This window comes from Neofelis nebulosa, chromosome 1 (genome assembly GCF_028018385.1).
Source record: "Neofelis nebulosa isolate mNeoNeb1 chromosome 1, mNeoNeb1.pri, whole genome shotgun sequence".
NCBI lineage: Eukaryota > Metazoa > Chordata > Mammalia > Carnivora > Felidae > Neofelis > Neofelis nebulosa.
Genome location: NC_080782.1, coordinates 159,270,601 through 159,296,896, shown reverse-complemented (window position 1 = coordinate 159,296,896; position 26,296 = coordinate 159,270,601). Strand labels below are relative to the sequence as shown.

Here is a 26,296-nt window from a genome sequence, read left to right as displayed (position 1 = left end):
GGCAGGAGACAGATGGAGACGTGGAGACAGGGCTGCCAGGACGTGGGTGGAGCCGGGAGGAGGGGGGAATCTGGGGGCTTCCACACATGGGGGCGAGTGCGCCCAGCGTCACCTTCTGTCCCACCCCGCTGCTCCTGCCTTAGCATGCGAGCCCTGTCGCCCCCATTGCATCCCACCCCTGGGCCTTTGCACAAGCTGGGTCCTCAGCACCTAGCAAAGCCCCTCCCCCTTCAGGACTCTGCTCTTCCGACCCTGCCTGCCCACTGCCCACCCCCCGCCCTGACACACTCACCCCATCTATACTCAAATCACCTGATTGTAACTGCCTGATGACCAGTCTCCTGGGGACATGGTCTGCTTTTTGAGGGGCAGCTTTATAGACTGGCAGACTGAGGTTCTAACCCCTATTAGTGTGCATGACCTCGGGCAAGCCCCTTGTCTCCCTGCAAGTGGGCCTGGCCACAGCCACCTCACAGGATGCTGTGCTATACATGAGCACATGTGCCATACATGAGCTATACATGCCAGAACTGGAGCGCTGGGCCGGGCGTCTGCTGCTGTGTGCCCTTAGTGTTGACCTTGGGACCACAGACACCCTCTGGCTGGGGTCTGCAAATGACTGATGGAGGGCCGTATGAGGGACTGTTAGGGTGGATCTTGGGAAGTCAGAAGCCGTGGCATACCTTGGGGACACTTCCCAGAGCCCTTGTTCCCAACTCCTGGCCCACCTCCTCCCCTTCTCAGCTGCTTCTGCAGGGCCGGCCTTGAGGGCTACCTTCTCAGCCCATTGAGACCCCTGGCCAGGGACTGGGGCAGGCTGACATGGCTGTGGTTCATGCCCAGATGAGGAAGTGAAGCTCCATGAGGCAGCAGGGAGGACAGCAGACTCAGATGACTCCAGGGGCCGAGTCTGGAGAGGCAGGGGGAGCTTAGGGAGCAGTGGGGACTGTGGAGGGGGACAAGCTCTGTCCACAGGATGGCTCCAGCTCAGCCCCAGAAGAGAGAGGTCCGGAGGGAATGTCCCCCAAGCGTCTGGATCTTCTTTTTCTGTTTATATTTATTTTTTTGACTTTATATGCAAGTTAGTTAGCATATAGTGCAACAATATAGATTCCTTAATGCCCCTTACACATTTAGCCCATCCCCCCTCCCACAACCCCTCCAGTAACCCTCTGTTTGTTCTCCAGGTGTAAGAGTCTCTTATGTTTTGTCTCTCTTCCTGTATTTATATTATTTTTGCTTCCCTTCCCTCTGTTTTGTATCTGAAAGTCCTCATAGGAGTGAAGTTATAGGAATTTCTCTGACTGACTAACTTCACTTAGCATAATACCCTCTAGTTCCATCCACGTAGTTGCAAATGGCAAGATTTCATTCTTTTTGATTGCCGAGTAATACTCCATTGTATATATATACCACATCTTTATCCATTCATCCAGAGATGGACATTTGGGCTCTTTCCATACTTTGGCTATTGTCGGCAGTGCTGCTGTAAACATTGGCGTGCATGTGTCCCTTCAGAACAGCATACCTGTATCCCTTGGATAAATATCTAGTAGTGCAATGGCTGGGTCGTAGGGTAGTTCTATTTTTAATTTTTTGAGGAAACTCCATACTGTTTTCCAGAGTGGCTGCAGCAACTTGCATTGCCACCAACAATGCAAAAGAGATCCTCTTTCTCCGCATCCTCGCCAACATCTGTTGTTGCCTGAGTTGTTAAGGTTAGCCATTCTGACAGGTATATACAAGGTGTTCTCTCATTGTGGTTTTGATTTGTATTCCCCTGATGATGAGTGATGTTGAGCATTTTATCATGTTTCTGTTGGCCATCTGGATGTCTTCTTTGGAGAAGTGTCTATTCATGTCTTTTGCCCATTTCTTCACTGGATTGTTTGATTTTTGGGTGTTGAGTTGGATAAGTTCTTTATAGGTTTTGGATACTAACCCTTTATGTGATACGTAATGGCGTATTTATATTTGCAAATATCTTCTCCGATTCTGTTGGTTGCCTTTAAGTCTTGCCGATTGTTTCCTTCGCTGTGCAGAATTTTCCTTTTGATGAGGCCCCAGTAGTTCATTTTTGCTTTTTGTTTCCTTGCCTCCGGAGACGTGCTGAGTACGAAGTTGCTGTGGCCAAGATCAAAGAGATTTTTGCCTGCTTGCTCCTGGAGGATTTTGATGGCTTCCTGTCTTAAGTTTAGGTCTTTCATCCATTTTGAGTTTAATTTTGTGTATGGTGTAAGAAAGTGGGCCAGGTTCATTTTTCTGCATGTCGCTGTCCAGTTTTCCCAGCACCAATTGCTGAAGGGACCGTCTTTATTCCATTGGGTATTCTTTCCTGCTTTGTCAAAGATTAGTTGGCCATACATTTGTGGCTCCATTTCTGGGTTCTCTATTGTGTTCCGTTGATCTGAGGGTCTGTTTTTGTGCCAGTACCATACTGTCTTGATGATTACAGCTTTGTAATAAAGTTTGAAGTCTGGGATTGTGATGCCTCCCGCTTTGGTTTTCTTTTTCAAGATTGCTTTGGCTCTTCGGGGTCTTTTGTGGTTCCATACAAATTTTAAGATTCTTTGTCCTAGCTCTAGGAAGAATGCTGGTGTTATTTTGATAGGGAATGCATTGACTATGTAGATTGCTTTGGATAGCATTGACATTTTAGCAATATTTGTTCTTCCTATCCAGGACTATGGAATATTTTTCCATTTCTTTGTGTCTTCTTCAAATTCTTTCATAAGCTTTCTATAGTTTTCAGTGTATAGATTTTTCACCTCTTTGGTTAGATTTATCCCTAGGTGTTTCATGGTTTTTGGTGCAGTTGTAAATGGGATCGATTCCTTGATTTCTCTTTCTGTTGCTTCATTGTTGGTGTATAGGAATGCAACTGATTTCTGTGCATTCATTTTATATCCTGTGACTTTGCTGAACTCATGGGTCAGTTCTAGCAGTTTTTTGTTGGAATCTTTTGGGTTTTCCATATGGAGTATCATGTCATCTGCAAGGAGTGAAAGTTTGACCTCCTCCTGGCTGATTTGGATACCTTTTATTTCTTTGTGTGGTCTGATTGCTGAGGCTAAGACTCTGAATACTATGTTGAATAAAAATGGTGAGAGTGGACATCCCTGCCCTGTTCCTGACCTTAGGGGGAAAGCTCTCAGTTTTTCCCCATTGAGGATGATATTAGCATTGGGTCTTTCATATATGGCTTTTATGATCTCAAGGTGATCCTTCTATCCCTACTCTCTTGATGGTTTTTATCAAGAAAGGATGCTGTCAAATGCTTTCTCTGCATCTATTGAGAGGATCATGTGGTTCTTGTCCTTTCTTTTATTGAGGTGATGAATCCTATCTATTGTTTGCAGATATTGAACCAGCCCTGCATCCCCGGTATAAATGCCACCTGGTCGTGGTGAATAATTTTTTTAATGTATTGTTGGGTCCTGTTGGCTAATACCTTGTTGAGGACTTTTGCATCCATGTTCAGCAGGGAAATTGGTCTATAGTTCTCCTTTTTAGTGGGGTCTCTATCTGGTTTTGGAATCCAGGTAATGCTGGCCTCATAGAAAGGAAGTTTTCCTTCCACTCCTCTATTTTTTTGGAACAGCTTCAAGAGAATAAGTGTTAACTCTTCCTTAAATGTTTGGTAGAATTCCTCTGGAAAGCCATCTGGCCCTGGACTCTTGTTTTGGGGGAGATTTTTGATTACTATTTAGATTTCTTTACTGGTTATGGGTCTGTTCAAATTTTCCATTTCTTCCTGTTTCAGATTTGGTATTTATATGTTTCTGGGAATTTGTCCGTTTCTTCGAGAGTGCCCATTTTATTGGTGTATAATTGTTCATAATAATCTCTTATTGTTTTTATTTCTGCTGTGTTGGTTGTGATCTCTCCTGTTTCATTCCTGATTTTATTTATTTGCGTCCTTTCCTTTTTCTTTTTGGTCAAACTGGCTAGTGGTTTATCAATTGTGTTAATGCTTTCAAAGAACCAGCTTCTGGTTTCATTGATCTGTTCTACTGGGTTTTTGTTTTGTTTTGTTTTGTTTTTTGGTTTCCATGGCATTGATTTCTGCTCTAATCTTTATTATTTCCTGTCTTCTGCTGGTGTTGGGTTTTCCTTGCTGTCCTTTTTCCAGCTCTTCAAGGTGTAAGGTTAGGTTGTGTATCTGATACCTTTCCTCCTTCTGTCAGAAGGCCTGGATTGCTATATCCTTCCCTCTTATGACCGCCTTTGCAGTGTCCCAGAGGTTTTGGGCTGTGGTGTTATTTTCATTGGCTTCCATGTACTTTTAAATTTCCTCTTCAGCTTCTTGGTTGGCCCATTCATTCTTTAGTAGGATGTTCTTTAGTCCCCAAGTATTTGTTATCTTTCCACATTTTTTTCTTGTGATTGATTTTGAGTTTCCCAGCATTGTGGTCTGAAACTATCCATGATATGATCTCGATCTTTTTGTGTTTGTTGAGGGTTTATTTGTGTTCCAGTACATGATCTCTTCTGGAGCAAATTCTGAGCGCACTGGAGAAGAATGTATATTCCGTTGCTTTAGGATTTAAATTTTTTTAACGTTTCTTTATTTTTGAGACAGAGAGAGGCAGAGCATGAATGGGGGAGGATTAGAGAGAGAGGGAGACACAGAATCTGAAGCAGGCTCCAGGCTCTGAGCTGTCAGCACAGAGCCCGACGTGGGGCTCGAACTCTCGGACCACGAGATCATGACCTGAGCCGAAGTCGGACGCATAACTGACTGAGCCACCCAGGCACCCCGTGTTGCTTTAAGATTTAATTTTCTGAAGATATCTGTTAAGTCCATCTGGTCCAGTGTGTCATTCAAAGCCATTGTTTACTTCTTGGTTTTCTGTTTAGATGATCTGTCCATTGTTGTAAGTGGGGTGTTGAAGTCCCCTACTATGATGGTATTATTATCAATGAGTTTCTTTCTGTTTGTGATTAATTGACTTATATATTTGGGTCCTCCTACATTTGGAGCATAAATCTTTACAACTGTTAGGTCTTCTTGGTGGATAGACCCTTCATTATGATATAATGCTCTTCTTCATCTCTTGTTACAGTCTTTATTTTAAAGTCTAGATGGTCTGATATACGTATGGCTACTCTGGCTTTCTTTTGTCAGCCATTAGCATGATAGATGGTACTCCATCCCCTTACTGTGAATCTGAAGATATCTTTAGTTCTAAAGTGGATCTCTTGTAAACAGCATATACATGGATCTTGTCTTCTTATCCATTCTGTTACCCTATGTCTTTTGGTTGGAGCATTTAGTCCATTGACATTTAGAGTGAGTACTGAAAGATATAAATTTATTGCCATTATGTTTCTTGTGGAGTTGGAGTTTCTGGTGGTGTTCTCTTGTCCTTTCTAGTCTTTGTTGCTTTTGGTCTCTCTCTCTCTCTCTTTTTTTTTTTCCATCCTTTCCCCCCTCAAGAGAGTCCCCCTTAAACTTCCTTGCAGGACTGGTTTAGCAGTCACAAACTCCTTTAATTTTTGTTTGTCTAAGAAACTTTTAATCTTTCCTTCTATTTTGAATGGCAGCCTTGCTGGATAAAGAATTTGGGGCTGCATATTTTTCCAATTCAGCACATTGAATATATTCTGCCACTCCTTTCTGACCTGCCAAGTTTCTGGTGATAGGTCTGCTGAAAACCTGACCTGTCTTCCCTTGTAGGTTAAGGACTTGTTTCCCTTGCTGCTTTCATGATTCTTTCCTCGCCTGAGTATTTTGTGAATTTGACTATGAGATGCCTTGTTGATGGTCAGTTTTTGTTGAATCTAATGGGAGTCCTCTGTACCTCCTGGATTTTGATGTCTGTGTCTTTCTCCAGATTAGGACACTTTTCTTCTGTGATTTGCTCACTTAAACCTTCTACCCCTTTCTCTCTCTCTTCATCTCCTGAGACCCCTATGATTCTGATGTTGTTCCTTTTTAATGAGTCACTGATTTCTCTAATTCTTAAATCGTGCTCTTTTGCCTTGGTCTCCCTCTATTTTTCTGCTTCATTATTCTCCATAAGTTTGTCCTCTGTATCCCTGAATCACTTCTCTGCCTCATCCATCCTTGCCACCATGGCACCTTTCAAGATTGCAGCTCAGTATAGCATTTTTCATTTCATCCTGACTAGATTTAACTTCTGTTATCTGTGCAGAAAGGGGTTCTAATCTCTTTTCGACTCCAGGTAGTATTCTTATTATCGTGATTCTAAATTCTGATTCAGACATCTTGATTGGGTCTGTGTCGGTTAAAGTCCCTGGCTGTCGTTTCTTCCTGCTCTTTCTTTTGGGGTGAATAACTTCGTCTTGTCATTTTCAAGGAAGAAGAGGAATTAATCATGTAAAAAATATAAAATTAAAAATTAAACACACACACACACACAAATCAAATAAATGATGCTAGATCCTAGGTGTGTTTTGTTCTGTTTCTTGAAATGAGATTGATAGATTGGAGGGAAAAAAAGGGGGGGGGGGAAACATTGGAAAATTTGAAAAAAATGAATATAGAATGAAAAAAATATAGAATAAAATAAAATGATGGAAGTAAAATAGAATTTGAAAACTTACAAAAAAGTAAAAAGTATAGTAGAAAGAAAAATTAAAGAAAAATATTTTTAATAAAAATTGAAAATAAAAAGAAATTTTTTCTCTTCCTGTAGTCAAGAAAAAGAAAAGAAACAAAAAAAAAAGAAAATGGAATAGATGGACCAGCAAACAGCCTGAAATATGGTTGAAATTACATCCTTTTTCCCTAGAAGTCAAACTATGAAGCACTTTATAGTCCATAAACTAAGCAAGCAGAGACTTGTGGTGTTCCTGAAGAGCGAGGTTGGCCCAGTTGGGCGGGGCTTAGTGTAACGGCTCCATTCTCCACTAGATGGCGCTGCTTAGCTTACTGGGGTGGATTGTTGTGGCGCTTGTAGGTATGTATGCTCATGAGCGGGAGGGGTGAAAATGGCAACTCCCGGCTACCCAGTCTCTAGTATGGGAACTCTGCTCTCCCCAACCAGCAGTCGCACACCTGTCCTTTGTCTCCGGCTTCCATTCACTGCCTGCTTTTACACTGTCTGTGACCAAGCCGTCAGGTTGCCAGGCGGCACCTCCCTCCTGAGTTTTATCTCAGATGCAGCGGTGTTTCCCGACCCCTCACTTCTGAGGGTCTGTGGCTTTGACCCGCTGAGACTTTCCTCAGGAGAGTCTCACTGAGCAATGGCCAGGTGCCAACCGCACCCAGGAACGTTCACAGGACCGTGCTGCTGCTGATGCGCAGAGACTGCGACCGGGTGCCAGCCCGCCCCAGAAAAAGTTCACGCAATCATATAGCGGCAGCATTTCAGGGATTATGCAAAATCACGACACAATTCTGGCACCAGGCTTCACCCTTGACAACCTTGTTCCAGCACCGGCGAATATGGTTGTTCTCCAGGGTCTGATGGTACCTCTTTGCCTCTGTGGGGGCCGCACCGCCTCTACCAGATGTCCTCCCAGCAGGGGAACCGCCTCTCCCCTGTGGCTCGAAGACCCTCTGGACTTCACTCTCCTCCTGGGGATTTGCCCTTCCCACCAGAGCACTGCCAGGTATTGAGCTGCGGACTTCCAGGCTCTGTGTTCCACCTGTTTATAGCATCTTAATGGAATTTAAGCCCTCTCCTTTCTCCTTTCTCCCTTTTTAGTTCAGTCACTGTGGCTGTTTCCACTTTTTCACTTTCTCTCCAAATGCTTTTGGGGGGGGGAGTGCTTTTCCCGTACCTCACCCCCCCACCCGCGTCTCCATCCTCTCTCTACATGCAAAAACAGCTCCCTGCCCTCCGCGGCTTCTCTCTCCCCCAGTTCGCCTCTCCGTGTCGTGTACCTGCTGAGTTCTGTGGTTCAGGTTGTGCATGTTGTTGTGTTAATACTCAAATCAGTTTTCTAGGTGTGCAGGATGGTTTGGAGTTGATCTGGCTGTATTTCATGGATGCAAGATGCAAAAACAACTTGCACGCTCTCCCTCCCTGTTGGCTCCTCCCCAGCTAGACCTTCTCATGTCAGATCACACAGCCACCACTAAAATCGCCACACCTGGGTTTCCATCTGAACTCTCCCAATGTTGAATGTGAAAATTAATTCTTTCAAAGTCTGGATTTGGCCCCTGCGGCCTAGTTCCTGGCCCTTGGTTAAAGTCGCTTGACTAGAGATGGGCTGAGGGCGAGGAGCCCCGAGACAGGGTCCAGATTCAGGATATGCGCAGCCCCTGTGCCCCCACCTGGTGGCCTCCTTGTGGAAATGCAGGGGCACCCCTTCACCACCACCACCACCCCAAAATCAGCCTCCTGGGCAGGGTGCGGTGGCCTGCAGGCCGCTAGGTCTCCGCCTCACTCGCAGAGCCGCCTCACTGCCTGGAGCTGGCTTCGGATTCCGTGTCTCCCTCTCTCTCTGGCCCTTCCCTCGCTCACGCTCTGTCTCTCTCTCTCTCTCTCTCTCTCTCTCTCAAAACTAAATAAAAAAACGTTAATTAGAAAAATTTTTTTAAAAAGTAGTTGCTGATTTCAGCACCATGGGGACAGGAGGACTTGGCGACTCACCCGGAGACAGAGCCAGGATTCAAACCCAGCCTGGCACCCAGGAGACGTCCCTGTCCTTCCCCCCTTTTATGACTGCCTGGTTGTTGGGCAGGGATGGCTCCCGGGGCTGATAGCTGGTACCTCTCCGAGGGACACTGGCATGTGTCATGATGGCTCCTGGGGAAGTAGAGAGTGTGGGCCTGGGCATCAGGTCTGCATCAGACCCCAGCTCTGCCCCTACCTGCTGTGTGACCTGGAAACTGCCCTGACCTCTCTGTGCCCGGCTTTCCCAACCTGACTCGTAGGGTTGCTGTGCTTGGCACGCAGTCGGCTCTCCATCGAAGGACAGAAGCCAGTGCTTCCAAAGGGACCTTCTCTTATGAGCTGAAAGGTGACACACGTGGGCCATGTGTCACCCAGAGCTGCTCCTTGACAGGCGGGGCTAGCGTGACCCAACAGGTCCTCCTGCCCACACACCCCTCCCACCTGAGGCCTTTCCCTTGTCACTGACAGTGATGAAGAGCAGATCACAGTGCCCCAGGAAGTCTGAACTGAGTTTGTGTGACCTGGGCAAATCCCCCGTCTCCCACGACTGGGTTTCCTGGTAGTTTGAATAAGGGACAGAGCGCCACTCACTCGGGTCTTAGCTGCAAGGCCCCCAGGGGCACGATTTACTAATTGCCCCACTGCTTGGGGGCCGGGAGGTATGGATTCCAGGGCACATGAGCCTCTGCCCGGGGACTTTAGGGGACTCCAGGGGACTCATGCCCAGCCAGCCTCCTAGAACAGGGTTAGCGATCCAAGGCCAAGTGCAACTTGTTGGGAAAACAGCCCTGCCCACTGCTTAAAATGCGACTGTGACACATGGCGGGTCCCAGGTGCCTGAACCCCCATCACCCAGAAAGCAGAGCTGGAGAGTGCAGACTACCTATGGCTAAGGTTTGTTTTGCACCAGAACAGCAGAGCTGAGGAGTTGTGGCAGACACAAAGGCAGAGTAAAATGGTTTATGGAGAAAGCATTCCGACCCTGCCCTGGAAGACAGGGATCATGACAATAATGATAGCGTGTCTGGGAGCACACTCAGCCCCAACCAGCTTCCGAGCTAACCCGGTGTTACCTCACTTAATCCCCCCCCACCCCACCCTAAGAGGGAGGTCTTTCAAGAGTCCCAGTTTACAGAGAAGAAAACTGAGGCTCGTTTTCCTTTTGATGACTAAGTGATGGAGCCAGCTTTGAATGCCAGTGTTCCTATTTCAAAGCCGTGTCTCGCCACCTGGTTTGGAGAAGGGGCGGGTCCAGGCGGCTGGGACACTCCATCTTTCACACATACAGCCCCCCTCTGGGGCCTGCCGTCCCGGAGGCAGCTGGACGAATCCACTTAATCGATTTCCTCTAAACCCACTCAATCCCTGGCGGCAGCTGTCCTGGCGGCCTGACACTTTGCTGGCTGAGGTTTTCTGGGTGAATCCTTGGTGCCCACCCACCCGCCCTGCTTGGTCAGACAGGCCCCTCCCAGCCTTATGATTCTAAACCCTCAGCTCAACGTTTTACAGAACTGCATGAAAAGAGGCCTGCTGGCCTGTGTGCGAGGGGGAGTTTATTGGGGTGGCCTCTTAACACTAAAGTCAATGCAGGAAGGGATCGAAATTGATGTGCATAATGGGACTCAACTTGAAGCCCAGAAGCTGTGGCCCCAGAAGAAATCAAAGCTGAGGCTGAGGGCTACAAGAGAGCAGGATTGGGGCTTGACTAGTGGGTTCTCAATGTGCCATTTAATTAAAAAAAAAAAAATCAGCCCCCTGGATGATACCAGCTTGCCCTTTAAGGCCAGAATTGGCTGACCTGGCAACCCAGACACCTGTCCATCCCAGGATGTGATTTCCTGGAACAGAGGGCCTTCATTAGGGCTGCTGCCCTCTCAGACACGGGCTGGACTGTGAGGGCCTCCCCCGCGGTGCACCTGCCCACCTGGGCACCCCCGGACCGTGTGGTCCCTGCAAGAGCAGGGCATTCTTCACACTCGGCTCGGAGGGCCCCAGGGCATAACGGATGGATGACACGTTTATGGGGTGACATGTGTGCCCCTCTGCATGGGTGAGCATGGCACAGAGCAGAGCCCTCCTCCCTCCCCTCCCCATGTCCTCTCCCTTCCCATCCTCTGCACCCCCCTGGTGGAGCGCTGGAGTGAGCAGGAGTTCTGAGCCCCCCTTGGGTTTGTTTAGCCAATAAGCAAACTTCCTGAAGTCCTGAAGTCATACATAGCATGGTGGACGGGGAAAGGCAGAGGCTCTGGGGTCACACCCTACCCCACACCTCACAGCAAACCCCCACTCACTTCCAGCCTCTGCTGTCTTTTCTGGAGAGTGGGACACAGTCAGCCCCACCCTCGAGCTGGGGGCATCCTGTGTACATGACAACACTGGGCACAGAGTCATTTCAGGGCCCCTGGAGCCTCCGGCTGGAAGCCAGGCTGAGGGCAGGTAGGACCGGTGGGGGCCACAGGGTCGCGGATGTGACACAGTAGCTGTCTAAAGGACCAGGCTGAGGGTGTGTGTTCTAATATCCAGAAACAGGTAGCTGCCACTACCAAATGTATGAGTTAAGGTCATGTTTGCTCTCTCTTGTCAATTATAATCATCCGTTTGAATAGAGGCCACCAGAGTTTATTAGCGACATTATTGGCTGTCACAGAATGGCTCTACTCCGTTCCTAAAGTGCCCGTACAAAACTGCGATTTCCGCTCTGCTCCCGCACTCACTCTCATGCTCAGCGTCTCCTAGGAGCTCCCCATAGCCTAAGGCCTGCCCCACTCCAGGCCTAAACTGGAAAATGAGGGCCTGCCCACCTTTCCCACCTGTGCTGTGTTCCCACGGTAACGAACCAGCAGTAATCCCGAGCACCCAAACTGTCCCCACACCTCTGCACCTCTGTGCCATTCCTTCGGCTCTCCATTCCCTGTGCTTTGAGCCCTCGGCTCCCTTATCCACTTGTCCCTTAGAGCTGGATGGTGTCAGATGCTCACATAGTAGCCTTTGTCCAGCCCGCCCTGCCTTCTTCCTGTGGATGCTCCACTTGGAGGAATCAGGGTTGGTCCAAGCCAGTCACGGCAACCACTTTTCCTGCAGCTGGTGACTGGCTGGGGAAGGGGCTCGGGACCCAGTTCTGGCCAATGAGGTATTAGAGGAAGTCTTTGGGGGCTTCTGTGAGAGATTCTCCTTCCTGAGTAGAGGTGGGCAGGGTTCAAGAAGGTGCCCCCTTGCTTCCGACTTGAGTGCTAACTATGCAGATGTGATGGCCGGAGTGGAGGCAGCCACATGGCAACCGTGAACCAGTGACACCAATATTCTGTTAACAGTAGAACGGAGAGGCAGGTGGCACCTGGGTCACTGATGACATTGTGAGCCACCAGACCACCTCTGGACCTCCTATCTCTCACATCGTCATTAAACATTCAATGTTAGATGCCTTCAGAGTTTAAGCCACTCTTGGTAGGGTTTTCTGTCACTTCAGCCAAACACATCCAACTGATACAGCCTTCTAGTGTCGGTTAAAATTTCTCTGTTCTTAACTAGTTCCCCAGGAGACTTGGATCTCTGCCCCTGTCCCTGTACTCTACACCCATGAGCTACGGTGCTCTGTCTGTCTGGTTGGCCCATTCATGTTTGGTCTGTGAACACCTCTGGGACAAGCCTCTGCCTTTTCCTCTTTGGCCAACCTGAGCCTGCATGCAGTGGGCCTTCGGGTCACCCCAGGGACCTCACCACATCCTCTCCTCCCCCATCATGGCCAGAGCCTCAAGCCATCATGAAGCCTTCCAGTTCACTTTGGCCCAAGCACTGCTTCCGGACCCCGAGGGCTTCGACAGCCTCTTCAGTGTAAAGCGTGAGGTCTTTTTTTTTTTTTTAATTATTTTTTAACGTTTATTTATTTTTCAGACAGAGAGAGACACAGCATGAACGGGGGAGGGGCAGAGAGAGAGGGAAACACAGAATAGGAAGCAGGCTCCAGGCTCTGAGCCATCAGCCCAGAGCCCGACGCGGGGCTCGAACCCGCGGACCTCGAGATCGTGACCTGAGCCGAAGTCGGACGCTTAACCGACTGAGCCACCCAGGCGCCCCACGTGAGGTCTTTTCTAAATAGAGCTTTCCAGCTGTCAGCTCTTGCCTAGTGTGTCCCTTCAAGTGCTAAGCTGTTGATTTCTTGTCATCTTGGCCTCTCCTGTGGCAGGCACGGGAGGCCACCGTGCACAGAAAGGAGTGCACGAGTGAGACATGGAAAGTGCAGTGATGGATACATCCCATTCCAAACCGAGTGAGACTCTTGGCATGTTCTGGAAAAGACCTCGGGTGTGCAAGTCGGGCGTCAGGTTCCCCAAGGCTCCAAGGAAAGTGATGTCCCCAGGCATGGTGTTCGAGAGGTGAAGGCTCTTGGCCTCCCTTGTAGCAGCTCCCAATGCCGGCTGTGAATGGGGGACTGCCCTGTGGTCACATGAGCAGGACTCTGCCAAGGAAAGCAAGGGAAAGAGAGGGATTCTAGTCCTCGGGGAACTGGGAAGTTGTGTTAGTGCTGGGGAAAGAAGGTTCCTGCCTGCCTTCAGTGCACATTGCTTTTTTGAGTCTTGTAACAGGCACATGACAGTTACCAAGTCTCAGGCACCCACAGAATGCCAGGTGTGGGGCCGGGTGCCCTGACACATGGACAGGCCGTACCATGAGGCTTCTCAGGCTGCACACAGCAGAATCCGGGTGTGCAATCTGGGCTCCACACTTCCGAGCTATAGCCCTGTCACCTCCTTTCTCTGAGCCTCCGCCACGTCCTCTAAAATGGGGTCATCAGTTGCTACCTTAACAGGGTCGGTCCTATGAAGATTAATTTGGGTAATGTGACTGGCCCAGCCTATAGCAGGCCGCCAACAGATACGGTTTGAATCCATTTGGCTCTCCAGGTTCGACTGTGCAGTTTTGCACTGTTATCTCAAAGTCCCCCTTGAACCTAGCCTAAATCCATACTGTCACAATTCCAGGATGTTCCATTTAGACAACTTCAAGGAGCAATTGGAGTTGTTGTTGTTGTTGTTGTTGTTATTGTTGTTGTTTTTTGATAGCCACTGAGTGACAGAAAAACCAAAGAGGCCTAAACAAGCAATCAAACGAGGCAGGAGAGAATGATTTATGTACCTAAGAAGGCTAAGGGCAGACAGTTTTAGGCAAGGCCGTACCTGGGTGCTTGATGACATCAGTAGCAATCATCTTTCCCGACCTCTTGGCCTTGCTTACTTTCCTCTGTGCTGGTGTCATTCTCAGCTGGGCTTTTCTGTTAGGAAAGCAAGATGGCCCCCAACAGTCACCTTCAGCCTCCCAACAGAAAAAGAACCCCTCATTCCCTATGATTCCAGCCCTAAGGTCTGGACCCACTGGGACCTGACTGGCACGTACCCAGTGCTGAGCCAATCACTGTGGCCAGGGAGGATGGCCAGATTGAGGTCGTGTGACCACCCTCCCTAAGGAAAAACTCCTGAGCCGTTCAACTTGATTTCCAGGGTGGGAGTGAACCTGAGAGAACAGAGGTTAGTGTCCAGTTGCTGCCCTCCTCTGTGCTTAATATCCTGGGTTGCAACTGCTCTTATCCTCTTCCCGCCACCCCACTGTCTTCGTGGCAGCACTTCTTCCCTTCCCCCACTGCTTTCTTCTGTACCATTTCACCCATACCAAAAAGGAACACGACTTCCTGTTTGAATTCAGGATCCAGGGCCCACGCCCAGCTTCAAGATTTGTTTTTTTGCGCCCCGGTATAATCGTTTATTCAGTCAACCAGTGTCCACTGAGTACCTACTATGTGCTCCCGTAAGTTTTCAGGGTCTAATTATTCTGGGTGTCTGGGGGCAAATCCCAGGAGCCTTCCAAGGAAATGAGTTTTGTCTGAGCAAGCATCTAGAGGCTAGCTTCCAGTCCCTCGGTGCCACCCACTGTGTGGCCCCGAAGGAAGTCTTTCCCCTCTCTGGACTTGTGCTTTCTTATCTGCAAAATGAGGCACTAGGAAAGTTGAAATCCTGGAGCCCTCTCAGCTCTGACATCCTGTGTGGCTGGGTCTTAGAACAAGCCTCTCCAGCTGAGTCAGCCAGTAAGCACCATGGACAGTGACCACAACACTCCCTCTGCTGCCACAGGGAGCATCTTGTTTGCTGTCCCCGTGGGTGCCCTGAACTGAGTCCACAACCATACAGTTCTGTGTCTGAACCTTCCTCTTCTTGGCTATTGAGAACACCCAGGGCAGAGGAGACCCCGCGGCTTTCTCTGTGCCTCTGTGGACCCCAAGGCTCTAAATTCCTGTAAGGTGGCCTAATGGTGCTGCTACAGAAATTCTCTTTTGAGGTGTTTGTGAATCCCAAGGCCTCCCACCACTGAAAGTCAAGTCTGGAACTCTGAAAAGAAAGCATAGGGAGGGAGGCCACATGGAAGAGACGAGAGGATTCTATAGAGGTTGCTATATGTCCATGGAGCCCATCCTTCCTCTGCCTCCCTGTCCCTCCCTTCTTCTTCTCTCACCCACTCCCCTTTCTCTGTTATAGCCGAAATTGGTCATAGCCCCGTGGGAGAAGAAAGATGCCTGATGTGTCAGTAGGGAGGCGAGGGATCCTTTTGAGGCATGCCCAGTGGGAGGACTTTCTTTTTCTTCCGCTTGGGTCTAGTTTCTCTTCACTCTTTGAACACTTGGAGACATGAATTAATTCCCCTGGTCATTGTGTCACTCATTTGTCAGCTCACTCGGCTGCTCACCACATCCATGTCTTCCCATCTTGATTTAGCTCAGCCTTTTTTTTTTTTTCAAGCAAGAAGGGAGATTTCTTAGGAGAACATAGAGAGCCCATGGACAAGTAGAGAATAGAGTAGCTGGTCCTGCCCAAAGATGGGAGCCAGCAACTGTTTAAGACATGAGAAGCCAAGCCTGCTGTACCTTTTTGCCATTCTGGGGTCACACATTCACTCACCTCTGCTCTTCTTTGTACATCACTAGACCTTCCATCTTTTAAATCTCTTGGCTTCTCTCCATTTCCACTGCCATGACCCTAGTGTAAAGGACTTTTCTTTTTTTTTTATTGCCTGGGGAAACTGAGGCAGCCTCCTGAATTTTCTCCCGAATCCCACCCTTGCCCATTTCCAGTCTGTGTCTCTCACTACAGCCAGAGGGATTTTTAGAAATGAACAGTTTATTCAACAGATTTCACTGATCCTAGGAAAGACGTCAAAATCATAAGCACGGTGTGGAACTGGATTACCACTCCCCCATATTCGGTGCCCTGTATCGAAGTGCCCTGCTCGGTTGGAGGATTATACAGCACGGCCCATGTTATCCTCAGGCATGGCAGAGGGGCTGCTGAACAGTGAAAACAGATGTGAGCACACGCGTTAAGAACCAGTGAGTACTTTACCACTTTTCTTTTCCTTTTTCCATGACAATGGCAATATTCCACATAGAGACAGACTGCTCTGTCAACCTGAGTCCAGAGGGGAGAGGAGACGAAGGAGAGCCACATGTGCATATAGTCTGAGACATAAAGAAACTTTATTGTAGGCCACTGAGATTTAGAGAATTGTGTGTTATGCAGCATAACCCATCCTAACCTAGCTGATACGCATAATCCATAACTATTGCCCATCGCCCCATTGCTTTGCTGAGGCACCACTGGCCTTTCGGTCCTTACTCAAGTTGCTCCCTCCCTCCTTACAACATTTGTCTGTGACTCTTTCTCTCCTGGGAAAGTTCTTCACTCCCATTGTTGGGCAGTTGACAGTTACTCACCAATGAGGTCTTGGCTTCACTGTGAAATACTCAGGAAAGGATTGCCTGGTCTCTGTTCAGAATACCTAGAATTTACCTTCTTTGTCATTAGAGCTCTTTCACTACACTCTAAGTTTGAGGAAAACAGAGCCCAGGGATTTAGATCATGCTTCTTTGAGGCCCTACTCCACCCCCCACCAATGTGCCCGGGCCCATGCTGAGGGGCTGGAGGTAATGGGGGTACATCAGCCCTGCGCCCTGCTCCCACAACCTGCCCCGTGACGGGGGAGATAGGTGTGCAAGCAGCAGCATTTGAACCCATTATGATCGTTCTAGCAGGAAATTAGTGTAAAGAGGCCAGCGAGAAGGCAAGGAGACTGCCTGGAAGAGGGAGAGTCAGAGATGGCTTTGAGGAGGATTTGGAGGTGTCCAGGTGGGGGGAGCTTCCTGGGAGAGTGGGCGTTGGGGGGATCTGATGGAGGGATTGTAGGGCAAGAAGTGGTGCCCTGAGTTTCCAGGACTTGAAAGAGGATGAACCCAGGAGAAGTTGGAACCAGAAGTAAATATCTGGCGTCTGTGTGTATTCCTGGGAACACAAGTGAGCATTCCTGTTGGAGTGCCTTTGCAAGCTCATGGTGTTTGCTTCTTGGGGTCGAGGGATGGTGATAAAGATGACAGTGGGTTCCAAGCCCTTTCACACCATGGATATCAGTGACAGGCTCTGATCCGAGGGTGTGGTGGGCGTGTGTGGGCAGCTGTGTTCCCGGACACAGCAGCGGGAGAGACATCTTTGTCTCCACTCTGCTCATTGGACACGTCTGGATGCCTTAAATACCTGACTTTGTTTTCTAAGAAAACCCACCACGGTTCTTTCTAGTGAATCAAGGCTTCCTGTGTACACAGCCCAGTAGTCATTTAAAACGTGTATCAGGTGAACAAAATGAAAGAGAGACGAATCGCCGAAGCATCACGTCCCTGGGTATGATGTCTCTCCACATGATCTTGTTATTAAAAGAATCCGCAGGGACACGGATGAAACCAGATATCCATGATTAGGGGCTGTGGTCACTCAGCAGGCCCCTGCTCTGGGGAAATGAGGTGTTTCCTGGGGTCTGAGGGCCCTAATGGGACATGACAGAAAAGCTTCTTAGCCTCCCAGAAGGTTGGAGGGTGGGCAGTGATGCTGGAGAAGTCACCCCCCTCTGTGGCCCTTGAGTTTCTCGCTGTTGGAATAGGGAGGGAGGTACCATTCCCCGACTGCCAACCTCACTGGCTGTGCGGCTTAGGCAGTAGGTGGACAGTTCTCGGAGAAGCCCATTGATTCCAAGGAATTGTGGCTGTTTGATGGTATTATTTTCATGCGGGTTGTGAGGTGGACCCTGCTGGGCTCCCCATACTGGAGGGGACAGACACCCACAGAAACTGGACCAGACCCAGCACACAAGCTCTCCTCGGAAAAGCTGACCTCTGTGTGGTGGTTGTCTAGAGGAGGGACGTCAGCGCTCACTGGGGGGGTGGGGGTGGGAGGTAGATGGAATAGCACAAGCAAGGAGGAGTCTTGTGAGCTGGGACCATAAGGGGAGGAAGAGGGGACAGGCGGGGGCAGGGGGGGCAGGTATGGAGGGGAGCACAGGAGCAAAGGCCTGCAGGCCCAGGCAGGCCTAGGCGGTGGTGAAAGGAATGCCATCCTCCTGCCTCAGAGAGCTGGTTGAATCTGGCACAACGGGGCCGTTTCCACGGCTCTCTGGGCTCGAGGGTGATGCTGAGCTCCTGCCCGGCCCTCTGCCCGTCTTGCTGTTTTCAGGTCCAGCAGAGCTCACCCGCAGAGCATAGACATGAGCCTGCCCACCCGACGGATGGGAGCACGGGCTCTGGTCAGATGATGGGGGGGCAGGGCCCCCTCCCCGCCCCCCCCCCCCCCCCCCCCCCGCGGCAGACCGGAGGTCACAGGCGTGGGCAGTGTAGAAGCTGAGGCTGCACACTTCCAGGGTCCGGCTAGGGTCAGTTCCAAAGCCAGCCGGCTCCTCCCTAGGGCCCCTGCCTCTCAGACTAGCTAGTGCCTGCTGGTGAGGCTTCAGAACCTTCCAGGCCACAGCTGGAGGGACTCTCTCCAGATCAGCACGTAGGTATCTCTTAGTGTGCCCTCTCAGACTGGCACCCCTGGCAGCCTGCAGGGCCCAGCTGCGGAGCCCAACGCTGCGTGTCTGTGCTCCATGTGAAACAGTGCTGCAATCCATGAGTAGTGTCCGCAGCGGGTGAGGAAGGGGAGACCTGGGTTATGCACGCCAGCCATTTGCCACTCCTGGTACACCCCCTTATTTTGCATATGGAGAAACTGAGGCCCAGAGGCAAGAATGCCCTCGTCCAATTGCCTGTCCTTTCACTTCCCGCTCTGGCCTCTCGACGGAACTCTTGGTACCCCCCGTGACACCACGTGAAAACAGTCAACTATGTGTGTGACAAGGAAATCATACTGGATGTGTCTGGACCCACACCATGTTTCTCTTCTTGCTTTTCTCCTTTGCCTCTGTTCTGTTTTAATACTTGGTGTGTTTCGTGCATTATGAAGGATGGTGGGACAATGAACATCCGTGGGCCCGCAGCTCAACTCCAGAACTAGAACATTCCCAGTCACTTCCATCTTCTCCTTGCCTGGAGGTCACCCCTCTCTGCAATTTGGTGTTTGTTTGTTTGCCATTCTCTTGCTCACAGGCTGACTGAATAAGCCTAAACATTAGATTGCTTCTTTGTTCTCAAGCTCTAAAAACTTGCTCTCTGTATGTGGATCTCTAAAATTTGCATTTTTGTACTCAACATTTCCCTGTCTCTACGCTTGAGCTGTGCTGCTGTGTAGCTAGAGTTTGCTGTCACCAGTGTGGAAAGAAATTGTGTGACTGTGCTACAATTTCTTTTTGCACTGCTCTGTCAATGAGTATCTGGGTCATTTCCTTTCTCCCCCTCCTCTTGCTAACAGTGCTGCGACGAACTCTTCTTGGGTGTGCCTTGTGTGACTCCTGGGAGTGGATTTGCAGGGTTCTAAGCTATGGGACTGGTCAACCTAACAAGAAAAGGCCAAAGTGGTTTTCAGTGTGGCCAGACCAGGTTTCACGCTCATCAACCGTGGGTGCCAGCTGATCTACATCCTCTCAGACCCTCGGTGCTGTCAGATGTCACATGTCTTCCTCACTGTGAGCCTGATGGATGTGAAATCTCTCACGGGGACCTTACCTTGCACTTCCCTGCATCCTCGTGACATCGGGCAGCTTTTCCCGTGTTCATCTGTGCACTCCGTTTCCTCCTCTACGACATGCCTGCTGTGGTCTTTTTGCTCACTGCCTCTCTTCTTCCTGTGGATTTGTAGGACTTCTTTATGTATTCTGGATACTGATCCTTTGCTAGTTGTACATATGCCAGAGGTCTTCTGCTTTTAGTGATTTGTCTTTTCACCCGTCATTTGGTGGAAGGAAATTTACACTTTACTGCAGTCAAACCTATCAATTATTTTTTTATGTTTACTGAGCTTTTAACACCTTGTTAAAGAAATTGTTCCCAACGCCAAGTTTGGAAAGGTATTCCCCCAGAATATCCCCCTCTTCAACTTCTCTCTTTCAAATATAGATTTTTAATGTGTCTGGAATTGGTTCCAATGTCCCAGCACCGTTTACTAACTGGGCGGCCTTTCTCCAGTCACATGTCAAGAAACCTTTTTAAAACTCCTAAGTATTGAGCTCTTCAGATCTCTGATCATTTGTAGCACACCTGCAGTCATTCATGCCTGCTGTCCGCGTGTTCTCCCCTCTCCCTCTTCTTACCATTGCGATCCCTGGTACGTGCAGGTGCCCCAGGAGGCCCTGTGTAGCCATCTATGGATTTTTTTTCTATGTTTCTTTATTTATCGTTTTTTGAGAAGGAGAGAGAGAGTGGGGAAGGGGCAAGGACAGAGAAAATCCTAAGCAGGCTCCATGCTGTCGGCACAGAGCCCGATGTGGGGCTCGGTCCCCTGACTGTGAAATCGTGACCTGGGCTGACGGCAAGAGTCAGACGCTTAACCGACGGACCCAGGCGCCCCATCCATGGATGTTTTTGTGAGGATGAAGAAACAGGAGCACAGAGGAGGGTTGAGTTTGTAATGGCCACACAACGACCGTGTTGGGTGACCCCAACGTGGAGTCTGTCTCCGATTCTCTGAAGGCGGGTTCTGTGTTCCTTCCTCTTGGTGTCTGGCTGTGCACAGTAGGGCTGGTGGGTTGGGACCCAGGACCCTGGGGCTGTCGGTGGAGGGATCAGACATGACAGCCTGCCTTTCCATTTCCGTCTCATGGGCTCCCCTGAGCTGGTGTGAAAGCCATTTGGGCACATTGTTCCTGGGGGCCTGAAAACCTCCTGCCACCTCTGCTTCTCACTCCTGCCTCATCCCTCCTGCTGTCCTTTTGATGATGAAGCAGCTGAGCTTTAACTCCTGCCTCTCACTCCCCACCAGCTCCTTGCCCAGTAAGGGGAGGCAGAGCCCTGGGAGCAGTACCCCAGCACCCTCAAACCTGGAACAGAGTCGAATCCTTGCCGGGAAGGCTCCACCCTTGGTCTGAGTGATGCAGAGTCATGGCCTCTGATGATGTGGATGACAACTCACTTCTGCAGCATTTGTGATGTGCCAGGGCCCGGTCTGAGCATTCTGTGGGGTCCTCACCACCCTGTGAGGAGACACTGTTTTTACACTCATTTTATAGATGTGGAAGCTGAGGCTCAGAGCCCTTATGAGGCTTGCCTGGGGTCACTCAGCAGGTCAGTGATGGAGTGAGCTGCGATTTGATCCCAGGCGGTCTGGCTCCAGACTCCACGCTCTTTACCACGAGACTGCATGGTCCCTTTGGACCCCAACCAGGCCCTAGCTCTCCCTCCTGGTGACTGGTCCAGGACTCTGGGATGGGTCTGCCATGGGACCCCTCACGGAGTGCAGAAGAGCTTTGTCCCTGAACCTGCCTCCCACCCCCGAGGAAAAAAGAAACATCAGCCACGTTTGACTAGAGTCAGCTTTCGTTTACTGGAGTTTCCCTTGCCTGAGATCTGCTGTACCCAAAATCAATATTATTAGCATTAAAAAAGAGAAACAAGCCAACTAGGATGTAGCAACCCCGAATGCACTGTGGTTTCGGTGCCATCACAGCACACGAGAAAAATCTTCATCAGCTTCTCATGCATACTAGAGACAAGGGAGGGAAGAATGGCGGCGGTGCGGGGGCGGGGGGGGGGGGCCGTCTTCACGAGGCCTCCAGGAGTGCCTCCCTGGGGCTCATAGTGAGTTAAGCCAGCCAGGCCTGCTAGTGTGCCAGCTCGTCCTGCCAACCTGGCGTCAGCACCATTGCCCCGGGCTGGGCCGGGCAGTCTCCCTTGGGGAGAGAGCTTGAAGCTTTTGCAGTTTGTAGAGGTCTGTTGTATTTAGAAATCCGAGCATCCCAGAGTCATAAATTACCTTGAACTAGTTTGCTAACCCTTGTGACTCGGTACAGCGCCTTTTCAGAAGTGGCCAGTTATGTAACGGACAGAGTGAGGCATGGCCCGGTCCCCTCACTGAGGCAGTGTGTGCCAGGCCTGGCGTGGGTGGTAGCCACCCAGGACCATGGGGACAATGCAGGGAGGTGCCGCAGGTCTGTGCACGGCATTTCTGTGGAAATGCACTCCCAGAAGGGAGAAGGGTCTGTGAGTCCACGAAGTGGGCTTCTCACTCCCAGCACGTGGTCGTGAGATCTGTACCACATGGAAGAGGCAGAGCGCACCGTGTAGTTGAGCATCTCCTGTTACATCCCTGCTAGAGGATCAGCTCCTGCTTGCACCTTTCCGGGGATGGGGGCTCATCACTGCCTGAGACATTTCACACTGGCAGGAAGTTAGCTTCCCGCAAATTCCAGCTCCATCATCTGGGTACATGTTCGGAATCCATGCTTGCAACAGCCTGGACAGAGTGGGAGGCCGTTGCAAGGCTGCTGGCCAGCTAGGACGGCTCCCCCAGCCTTTCCTCCATTGCCACAGCCCTCTGGTCACAACAGGTGCTAAAGGGCCCATCTGGTTAGACATTCTGCGTGTTACCCCTGCACTGCAAGTTCATTGGCCACGGCAATGTTGACATCAAGAGAAACGTGTCATTTTCTTATCTCTCAAAAGAGCTCCAACGCCCTCCCCGTTTTTGTATTCAGAGAGCAGAGGGGTGACCCACACTTTCTGGGGTCATGGGGAGGAGATTCAGGTGTGAAGGGAGCATCTGCTTGTAATGTGGGATCCAGTTCCAGGATCCCCTGGCGTTCCCTGAAATTTGCTGGAGAAACAAAACCCATTTGATGTTCAAACCCAGGCTTCCAACAGAATGGGACAGCTGAAACACCCCAAAAATGGACAAACCACATGAAGCAGGTTTTGAAGGCCGCAGCCTTTCTGGCAGTCTGAGCCTCCCCGAGCAGCAGGGAACGGGTTTTGCCGGGAGACGCCCGTTTGCGATGGCGCGCGCGCTACTTTTCCCCCGGGCGAGACAGGTGCAAAGTCAGATGTATTCATTTTCCACAAATGAAACGACTCGGTTTTGACCATGTTGCAGACCTAGGACTTGGCTCCCTTGTTCCCGGGGTGTGTGTCTGGTTTTCACTCCATTCCGAAGGAGCCTGTGGAGGCTCCCAACTTTGAACCTTCTAATGATAATGATTTACTGGTTTCAGGGGGTTCGGGGTGGGGGTGGCGGGGGGAGGTGGGACAAGAAGAGTGATGCAGAGTTTGGAGTCTGAAGGAATGATTAGCTGCGTGGAGGGCCCGGGGCCAGTGCTGATGCCGTAGTTAAGGCACAAGGACTTTCCGCAGCACCAAAGCATCACTTTTGCTTCTCATCAACCCCTTGAAACGAACTCAGTCATGTTCACTGATAGGAATCAGTACCACGTAATGAGTGTCCGCCATGGGTCAGGGCCTCACCGCACCTGTACAACCAACCCCACCCGTTCAAGAGGGTTATGGTGCGCCCCAGTGTTTGAGCTCTGGGAGACTGGGGTAGAGAAATGCTGAACAGCTTCCCTAGATAACACGGCTTTCAAATGCAGATCTGAGACTTCCCACCCAAAGCCTTTCCAGGTCCTGTCCTTGGTGCCTGTGGAAGGTACAGATTTCCAGGCCCTGTCCTTGACCTGTCTGACTCGGTAGGGTCGGGGGGCGGGGCCCGAGACTCTGAATTTTGCCCCCTTCCCGCGTGATTCCAGCAGGCAACCTGGACACCCAGCCTCTGTCCAAGCAAGCCAGCGTCCAGTATTCGGCTGTGCCCAGCTCACCAGTGTGAGCTCAGAAACACTGAACCAAGCAGTTCCTGTAGGTCCCCCCACACCCCACCCCTGGCAGAAGAATCCTAAAACCCTGACTGGCATTTTCCAAAGGTCCCAGCAAGCTTCTCGGGACCCTGAGCAGCCAGCCAGTGAAACCTGAGGACTGCTTGTTTGGGGAGTGTGGGGGCTGCTTCTGAAGAAGGTGGGCTTGATTACAAGTGTTGTCTTAATTGGCACGAGGACGTGGAAGGGAAAGCAATGAGTCGAAATTAATCCGTTTTCCTGTGAACATCTCCCACCACTCCGTGCCAAGGCGAGGCAGCCTTTGTAATTAACTGACTGGGCCTTTTCTCCCCCCAAACCCAAAATGGGAGCGTGCAATTTATTTTGTGTGCGAGGTGGTATGAAAATTGCCAAGGTTGGCAGATGAGGCTGGGATGTTGGTGGAGCTGGGTAAACAGGGCTGAGCTGTCTGTCACCTCCAGGTCGGAATGGGGAGCTGGCTCCAAAGCAGGGACAGGGGCGGGGGCCACGGAGGTGCTGTGCCGAGGGCTGAGCAGGTGGCCTTGGGAGGAGAACAGAAACTTCTTAGCACTGTGGATGGGAGTAGAGGCACTACAGTTCTGAAATCAAAGCCTTCTCCTCGTCCTACCCTGTGTCACCACGGACCAGACACTTAACTCTCCAAGCGTCAGAGTCCACGTGGGTTCAGCGGTCTTTACTGAGTGCCTGCCGTGTGTAGTGAACCCAAGTTCATCTGCCTGATGTGCATAAAGACCATCACTGAGACATGGAGTATGAAGCAAAGCAAGAGTTTATTCCAGAGGCAGGAGGGCGAGCCTCACATCCACCTCCCTAGAGGAGGAGAGTCAGGGGTACTTAGTGGCAAAGGAAAAAGGTCAGGGTACAAAGTTGCGGCTGCTAACCCTTTGGTTACCCTTTTCAGTCCCCAGGGTCTTTTGATCCGTCCTCATTCTTGTGGGTATTGGGACCACGACCCGGCCGCGGCCGTTACTTCCTGCTGAGGTGGGGTGAAGACTGGGGTTAGACAAGTGGAAACTTTGGGGTGGAAAGGAATGTTCTGCATTACCGGGATTTTTGTACTTTGGTCAATAGTTCCTGGACCATGTTGTGTCTAGGGTTTTAGGGGTACTAGAGAACAACAGGTAGTATGTTGTACTCATGGCTTGATTCCCTTGGACCAGTTACCCCGAGTCGGAGGTTCAGGTCCGGCAGAGGCTCACTGGTCTGAGCCGGGTCCCTTTCGACCTCCTCCCTGCTGACAGGGTGTAGGGAACCTGTGGATTCTTGTCATTCAAGTGTGAATCCACGGCTCAATTCCCTGTAGTTTAGGAGGAGTGGGGGGTCAACAGCACCTCGCAGGGTCTGACCTGTCCAGTGAGGCTGGATCTGGTCCTCTGGGCTCCCGCTCTTCAGGTCTTTACTGACATCTTTAGTGACACCTTTGGATGTCACTAAGGGATTCAGGCAGCGTGAAGACACATCTGAGAGGTACATCAGCCTGCCGGAAGCAAACTCAGGCACTGGATGTACCTGATAGTATCCAAATCGCTGGTGGCAGCCCCGCCAGCAACTCCTAGGTCACGAAAAGGACATAGAAAGTCTTCCATATAACATTCCACAGGGGCTTAAACCAAGCCCTCTTCTAGGGACCACTCTTTCCCAAAGCAGGGCAGATGGCACGGGTTGTTCCCAAGTGAAGTGGGTTTCTTGGCAGAGCTTTGCCAAAGTTCATTTTTTTCCCTTTTTCCACTCTCTCGGTGTCTCCAGGAAGCGTGTGATTTCCACTGAATGCCCAAGGCCTTGGACGCTGTGGTAGTCACTCCATTGTCACTCTGAATTATTAGCGGCAGTCCAAACCTAGAAATGGTCTCGCTTAAAAGCATTTTGACAAGTCCCGAGGCCTTCTCTGAACAGCAGGGAGGAACCTCAAACCCGTTGATAAAGGTGTCTGCAGATACAAGCAAACCCCGAGAATTTCCCGTTGTTCTTTGCATTCCGGGAAAGGCTGCCTGCCGGTCTTCCCCAGGTTTGGGGCCTCTCAGTTGTATACCCTTAAGAACTTGTGGGCACCCAGTCTTAGGATTGTTTTTAGCACAAGCATTGCCTTTTGTAGCATTTCGCTGAAATCGGAGCCCGCAGTATACTTCTGGATCCACTGGAGAGTGGCATCTTTCCCATAAAGGGTGCTTCGAAGAATGTGGCTAATTATTTCTTTCATCAGATGCTCTAGGGTAAGGATTCATTCTATTTCCAGCTGGTGTCAATGCCAGCACGGTGTCCAAACCCCCACTCCTTACTTAACTCCTCTTTGGTCCTCCAAGGGACGTTGGGGTTGATATGTAGTTAAGTCTATCTTTGGCACTAAAGCTCTTCCAGAGGGTCTTGGAGTCTTCGACGGGCTGCCAGCATGGTTCCCTTGGGCAGTCGGTCCACTTTGTGGCGCCTTCCGCAGCGGACGATAGCTGATGGGTCACCACTGCACCCAGCTCTTCCTTGTCTTTGACCCGTGAAACTGTCCCCATCCGTGAACACGTCCACGTCTGGATGATCTGATGGCAGCTTGTCCAGTCGGGAAGGCTGCGATCAGCTTGTTCAGCTATCCGTGTGTCTCTGGTGATCTTTCTGAGTGGCCCTTAGATCACCGGGGCACT

The 26,296-nt window shown here is 50.3% G+C and overlaps 1 protein-coding gene and 1 long non-coding RNA gene across 3 annotated transcripts in view; both read left to right on the top strand.

The window, feature by feature from the left end:
* LOC131505333 (serine/threonine-protein kinase MARK2-like) overlaps positions 1-26,296 on the top strand; it is a 50,521-nt gene that overhangs the window by 16,236 nt on the left and 7,989 nt on the right. The window lies entirely within an intron of this gene.
* Positions 15,640-26,296, top strand: part of LOC131506797 (uncharacterized) — a 67,955-nt gene continuing 57,298 nt past the window's right edge. Inside the window, exon 1 of the long non-coding RNA XR_009259156.1 lies at positions 15,640-15,963. This is a non-coding gene — a long non-coding RNA (uncharacterized LOC131506797). The remainder of the gene's footprint in view (positions 15,964-26,296) is intronic.